This window comes from Pleurodeles waltl, chromosome 6, assembly GCF_031143425.1.
Source record: "Pleurodeles waltl isolate 20211129_DDA chromosome 6, aPleWal1.hap1.20221129, whole genome shotgun sequence".
Taxonomy (NCBI): domain Eukaryota; kingdom Metazoa; phylum Chordata; class Amphibia; order Caudata; family Salamandridae; genus Pleurodeles; species Pleurodeles waltl.
Window position 1 is genome coordinate 389,073,528 of NC_090445.1, and position 7,613 is coordinate 389,081,140.

Here is a 7,613-nt window from a genome sequence, read left to right on the forward strand (position 1 = left end):
GATACCTCACTTGTGTGGGTAGGCCTAGCGCCCGCGACAGGAAACGCCCCAAAGCGCAACGTGGACACATCCAAATTTTTGGAAGAAAACAGAGGTGTTTTTTGCTAAGTGCCTACCTGTAGATTTTGGCCTCTAGCTCAGCCGGCACCTAGGGAAACCTACCAAACCTGTGCATTTCTAAAAACTAGAGCCCTAGGGAATCTAACGAGGGGTGACTTGCGGGGCTCGGACCAGGTTCTGTTACCCAGAATCCTTTGCAATCCTCAAAATTTGGCTAAAAAAACACATGTTCCTCACATTTCTGTGGCAGAAAGTTCTGGAATCTGAGATGAGACACAAATTTCCTTCCACCCAGCATTCCCCCAAGTCTCCCGATAAAAATGATACCTCACTTGTGTGGGTAGGCCTAGCGCCCGCAACAGGAAATGCCCCAAAGCGCAACGTGGACACATCCACATTTTTGGAAGAAAACAGAGGTGTTTTTTGCGAAGTGCCTACCTGTAGATTTTGGCCTCGAGCTCAGCCGGCTCCTAGGGAAACCTACCAAACCTGTGCATTTCTGAATACTAGAGACCTAGGGGAATCTAAGGAGGGGTGACTTGCGGGGCTCGGACAAGGTTCTGTTACCCAGAATCCTTTGCAAACATCAAAATTTGGCTAAAAAACCACATATTCCTCACATTTCTGTGGCAGAAAGTTCTGGAATCTGAGATGAGACACAAATTTCCTTCCACCCAGCGTTCCCCCAAGTCTCCCGATAAAAATGATACCTCACTTGTGTGGGTAGGCCTAGCGCCCGCGACAGGAGACGCCCCAAAGCGCAACGTGGACACATCCAAATTTTTGGAAGAAAACAGAGGTGTTTTTTGCGAAGTGCCTACCTGTAGATTTTGGCCTCTAGCTCAGCCGGCACCTAGGGAAACCTACCAAACCTGTGCATTTCTGAAAACTAGAGACCTAGGGGAATCCAAGATGGGGTGACTTGCGGGGCTCGGACCAGGTTCTGTTACCCAGAATCCTTTGCAAACCTCAAAATTTGGCTAAAAAAACACATGTTCCTCACATTTCTGTGGCAGAAAGTTCTGGAATCTGAGAGGCGCCACAAATTTCCTTCCACCCAGCGTTCCCCCAAGTCTCCTAATAAAAATGATACCTCACTTGTGTGGGTAGGCCTAGCGCCCGCGACAGGAAACGCCCCAAAGCGCAACATGGACACATCCAAATTTTTGGAAGAAAACAGAGGTGTTTTTTGCTAAGTGCCTACCTGTAGATTTTGGCCTCTAGCTCAGCCGGCACCTAGGGAAACCTACCAAACCTGTGCATTTCTAAAAACTAGAGCCCTAGGGAATCTAACGAGGGGTGACTTGCGGGGCTCGGACCAGGTTCTGTTACCCAGAATCCTTTGCAAACCTCAAAATTTGGCTAAAAAAACACATGTTCCTCACATTTCTGTGGCAGAAAGTTCTGGAATCTGAGATGAGACACAAATTTCCTTCCACCCAGCATTCCCCCAAGTCTCCCGATAAAAATGATACCTCACTTGTGTGGGTAGGCCTAGCGCCCGCGACAGAAAACACCCCAAAGCGCAACGTGGACACATCCAAATTTTTGGAAGAAAACAGAGGTGTTTTTCTGCGAAGTGCCTACCTGTAGATTTTGGCCTCTAGCTCAGCCGGCACCTATGGAAACCTACCAAACATGTGCATTTCTGAAAACTAGAGACCTAGGGGAATCCAAGATGGGGTGACTTGCGGGGCTCTGACCAGGTTCTGTTACCCAGAATCCTTTGCAAACCTCAAAATTTGGCTAAAAAAACACATGTTCCTCACATTTCTGTGGCAGAAAGTTCTGGAATCTGAGAGGAGCCACAAATTTCCTTCCACCCAGCGTTCCCCCAAGTGTCCCGATAAAAATGATACCTCACTTGTGTGGGTAGGCCTAGCGCCCGCAACAGGTAATGCCCCAAAGCGCAACGTGGACACATCCAAATTTTTGGAAGAAAACAGAGGTGTTTTTTGCGAAGTGCCTACCTGTAGATTTTGGCCTCTAGCTCAGCCGGCACCTAGGGAAACCTACCAAACCTGTGCATTTCTGAAAACTAGAGACCTAGGGGAATCTAAGAAGGGGTGACTTGCGGGGCTCGGACCAGGTTCTGTTACCCAGAATCCTTTGCAAACCTCAAAATTTGGCTAAAAAAACACATGTTCCTCACATTTCTGTGGCAGAAAGTTCTGGAATAAGAGAGGAGCCACAAATTTCCTTCCACCCAGCATTCCCCGAAGTCTCCCGATAAAAATGATACCTCACTTGTGTGGGTACGCCTAGCGCCAACGACAGGAAGCACCCCAAAGCGCAACGTGGACACATCCAAATTTTTGGAAGAAAACAGAGGTGTTTTTTGCTAAGTGCCTACCTGTAGATTTTGGCCTCTAGCTCAGCCGGCACCTAGGGAAACCTACCAAACCTGTGCATTTCTGAAAACTAGAGACCTAGGGGAATCCAAAATGGGGTGACTTGCGGGGCTCGGACCAGGTTCTGTTACCCAGAATCCTTTGCAAACCTCAAAATTTGGCTAAAAAAACACATGTTCCTCACATTTCTGTGGCAGAAAGTTCTGGAATCTGAGAGGCGCCACAAATTTCCTTCCACCCAGCGTTCCCCCAAGTCTCCTAATAAAAATGATACCTCACTTGTGTGGGTAGGCCTAGCGCCCGCGACAGGAAACGCCCCAAAGCGCAACGTGGACACATCCAAATTTTTGGAAGAAAACAGAGGTGTTTTTTGCTAAGTGCCTACCTGTAGATTTTGGCCTCTAGCTCAGCCGGCACCTAGGGAAACCTACCAAACCTGTGCATTTCTGAAAACTAGAGACCTAGGGGAATCTAAGGAAGGGTGACTTGTGGGGCTCGGACCAGGTTCTGTTACCCAGAATCCTTTGCAAACCTCAAAATTTGGCTAAAAAAACACATGTTCCTCACATTTCTGTGGCAGACAGTTCTGGAATCTGAGAGGAGCCACAAATTTCCTTCCACCCAGCATTCCCCCAAGTCTCCCGATAAAAATGATACCTCACTTGTGTGGGTAGGCCTAGCGCCCGCGACAGAAAATACCCCAAAGCGCAACGTGGACACATCCAAATTTTTGGAAGAAAACAGAGGTGTTTTTTGCGAAGTGCCTACCTGTAGATTTTGGCCTCTAGCTCAGCCGGCACCTAGGGAAACCTACCAAACCTGTGCATTTCTGAAAACTAGAGACCTAGGGGAATCTAACGAGGGGTGACTTGCGGGGCTCGGACCAGGTTCTGTTACCCAGAATCCTTTGCAAACCTCAAAATTTGGCTAAAAAAACACATGTTCCTCACATTTCTGTGGCAGAAAGTTCTGGAATCTGAGATGAGACACAAATTTCCTTCCACCCAGCATTCCCCCAAGTCTCCCGATAAAAATGATACCTCACTTGTGTGGGTAGGCCTAGCGCCCGCGACAGAAAACACCCCAAAGCGCAACGTGGACACATCCAAATTTTTGGAAGAAAACAGAGGTGTTTTTCTGCGAAGTGCCTACCTGTAGATTTTGGCCTCTAGCTCAGCCGGCACCTATGGAAACCTACCAAAGATGTGCATTTCTGAAAACTAGAGACCTAGGGGAATCCAAGATGGGGTGACTTGCGGGGCTCTGACCAGGTTCTGTTACCCAGAATCCTTTGCAAACCTCAAAATTTGGCTAAAAAAAACACATGTTCCTCACATTTCTGTGGCAGAAAGTTCTGGAATCTGAGAGGAGCCACAAATTTCCTTCCACCCAGCGTTTCCCCAAGTGTCCCGATAAAAATGATACCTCACTTGTGTGGGTAGGCCTAGCGCCCGCAACAGGAAATGCCCCAAAGCGCAACGTGGACACATCCAAATCTTTGGAAGAAAACAGAGGTGTTTTTTGCGAAGTGCCTACCTGTAGATTTTGGCCTCGAGCTCAGCCGGCACCTAGGGAAACCTACCAAACCTGTGCATTTCTGAATACTAGAGACCTAGGGGAATCTAAGGAGGGGTGACTTGCGGGGCTCGGACCAGGTTCTGTTACCCAGAATCCTTTGCAAACATCAAAATTTGGCTAAAAAAACACATATTCCTCACATTTCTGTGGCAGAAAGTTCTGGAATCTGAGATGAGACACACATTTCCTTCCACCCAGTGTTCCCCCAAGTGTCCTGATAAAAATGATACCTTACTTGTGTGGGTAGGCCTAGCGCCCGCGACAGGAGCGCCCCAAAGCGCAACGTGGACACATCCAAATTTTTGGAAGAAAACAGAGGTGTTTTTTGCGAAGTGCCTACCTGTAGATTTTGGCCTCTAGCTCAGCCGGCACCTAGGGAAACCTACCAAACCTGTGCATTTCTGAAAACTAGAGACCTAGGGGAATCTAAGAAGGGGTGACTTGCGGGGCTCGGACCAGGTTCTGTTACCCAGAATCCTTTGCAAACCTCAAAATTTGGCTACAAAAACACATGTTCCTCACATTTCTGTGGCAGAAAGTTCTGGAATAAGAGAGGAGCCACAAATTTCCTTCCACCCAGCGTTCCCCGAAGTCTCCCGATAAAAATGATACCTCACTTGTGTGGGTACGCCTAGCGCCCACGACAGGAAGCACCCCAAAGCGCAACGTGGACACATCCAAATTTTTGGAAGAAAACAGAGGTGTTTTTTGCTAAGTGCCTACCTGTAGATTTTGGCCTCTAGCTCAGCCGGCACCTAGGGAAACCTACCAAACCTGTGCATTTCTGAAAACTAGAGACCTAGGGGAATCCAAGATGGGGTGACTTGCGGGGCTCGGACCAGGTTCTGTTACCCAGAATCCTTTGCAAACCTCAAAATTTGGCTAAAAAAACACATGTTCCTCACATTTCTGTGGCAGAAAGTTCTGGAATCTGAGAGGCGCCACAAATTTCCTTCCACCCAGCGTTCCCCCAAGTCTCCTAATAAAAATGATACCTCACTTGTGTGGGTAGGCCTAGCGCCCGCGACAGGAAACGCCCCAAAGCGCAACGTGGACACATCCAAATTTTTGGAAGAAAACAGAGGTGTTTTTTTCAAGTGCCTACCTGTAGATTTTGGCTTCTAGCTCAGCCGGCACCTAGGGAAACCTACCAAACCTGTGCATTTCTGAAAACTAGAGACCTAGGGGAATCTAAGGAGGGGTGACTTGTGGGGCTCGGACCAGGTTCTGTTACCCAGAATCCTTTGCAAACCTCAAAATTTGGCTAAAAAAACACATGTTCCTCACATTTCTGTGGCAGACAGTTCTGGAATCTGAGAGGAGCCACAAATTTCCTTCCACCCAGCATTCCCCCAAGTCTCCCGATAAAAATGATACCTCACTTGTGTGGGTAGGCCTAGCGCCCGCGACAGAAAATACCCCAAAGCGCAACGTGGACACATCCAAATTTTTGGAAGAAAACAGAGGTGTTTTTTGCAAAGTGCCTACCTGTAGATTTTGGCCTCTAGCTCAGCCGGCACCTAGGGAAACCTACTAAACCTGTGCATTTCTGAAAACTAGAGACCTAGGGGAATCTAACGAGGGGTGACTTGCGGGGCTCGGACCAGGTTCTGTTACCCAGAATCCTTTGCAAACCTCAAAATTTGGCTAAAAAAACACATGTTCCTCACATTTCTGTGGCAGAAAGTTCTGGAATCTGAGATGAGACACAAATTTCCTTCCACCCAGCATTCCCCCAAGTCTCCCGATAAAAATGATACCCCACTTGTGTGGGTAGGCCTAGCGCCCGCGACAGAAAACACCCCAAAGCGCAACGTGGACACATCCAAATTTTTGGAAGAAAACAGAGGTGTTTTTCTGCGAAGTGCCCACCTGTAGATTTTGGCCTCTAGCTCAGCCGGCACTATGGAAACCTACCAAACATGTGCATTTCTGAAAACTAGAGACCTAGGGGAATCCAAGATGGGGTGACTTGCGGGGCTCTGACCAGGTTCTGTTACCCAGAATCCTTTGCAAACCTCAAAATTTGGCTAAAAAAACACATGTTCCTCACATTTCTGTGGCAGAAAGTTCTGGAATCTGAGAGGAGCCACAAATTTCCTTCCACCCAGCGTTCCCCCAAGTGTCCCGATAAAAATGATACCTCACTTGTGTGGGTAGGCCTAGCGCCCGCAACAGGAAATGCCCCAAAGCGCAACGTGGACACATCCACATTTTTGGAAGAAAACAGAGGTGTTTTTTGCGAAGTGCCTACCTGTAGATTTTGGCCTCAAGCTCAGCCGGCACCTAGGGAAACCTACCAAACCTGTGCATTTCTGAATACTAGAGACCTAGGGGAATCTAAGGAGGGGTGACTTGCGGGGCTCGGACCAGGTTCTGTTACCCAGAATCCTTTGCAAACATCAAAATTTGGCTAAAAAACCACATATTCCTCACATTTCTGTGGCAGAAAGTTCTGGAATCTGAGATGAGACACAAATTTCCTTCCACCCAGTGTTCCCCCAAGTGTCCTGATAAAAATGATACCTCACTTGTGTGGGTAGGCCTAGCGCCCGTGACAGGAGCGCCCCAAAGCGCAACGTGGACACATCCAAATTTTTGGAAGAAAACAGAGGTGTTTTTTGCGAAGTGCCTACCTGTAGATTTTGGCCTCTAGCTCAGCCGGCACCTAGGGAAACCTACCAAACCTGTGCATTTCTGAAAACTAGAGACCTAGGGGAATCTAAGAAGGGGTGACTTGCGGGGCTCGGACCAGGTTCTGTTACCCAGAATCCTTTGCAAACCTCAAAATTTGGCTAAAAAAACACATGTTCCTCACATTTCTGTGGCAGAAAGTTCTGGAATAAGAGAGGAGCCACAAATTTCCTTCCACCCAGCGTTCCCCGAAGTCTCCCGATAAAAATGATACCTCACTTGTGTGGGTACGCCTAGCGCCCACGACAGGAAGCACCCCAAAGCGCAACGTGGACACATCCAAATTTTTGGAAGAAAACAGAGGTGTTTTTTGCTAAGTGCCTACCTGTAGATTTTGGCCTCTAGCTCAGCCGGCACCTAGGGAAACCTACCAAACCTGTGCATTTCTGAAAACTAGAGACCTAGGGGAATCCAAGATGGGGTGACTTGCGGGGCTCGGACCAGGTTCTGTTACCCAGAATCCTTTGCAAACCTCAAAATTTGGCTAAAAAAACACATGTTCCTCACATTTCTGTGGCAGAAAGTTCTGGAATCTTAGAGGCGCCACAAATTTCCTTCCACCCAGCGTTCCCCCAAGTCTCCTAATAAAAATGATACCTCACTTGTGTGGGTAGGCCTAGCACCCGCGACAGGAAACGCCCCAAAGCGCAACGTGGACACATCCAAATTTTTGGAAGAAAACAGAGGTGTTTTTTGCTAAGTGCCTACCTGTAGATTTTGGCCTCTAGCTCAGCCGGCACCTAGGGAAACCTACCAAACCTGTGCATTTCTGAAAACTAGAGACCTAGGGGAATCTAAGGAGGGGTGACTTGTGGGGCTCGGACCAGGTTCTGTTACCCAGAATCCTTTGCAAACCTCAAAATTTGGCTAAAAAAACACATGTTCCTCACATTTCTGTGGCAGACAGTTCTGGAATCTGAGAGGAGCCAC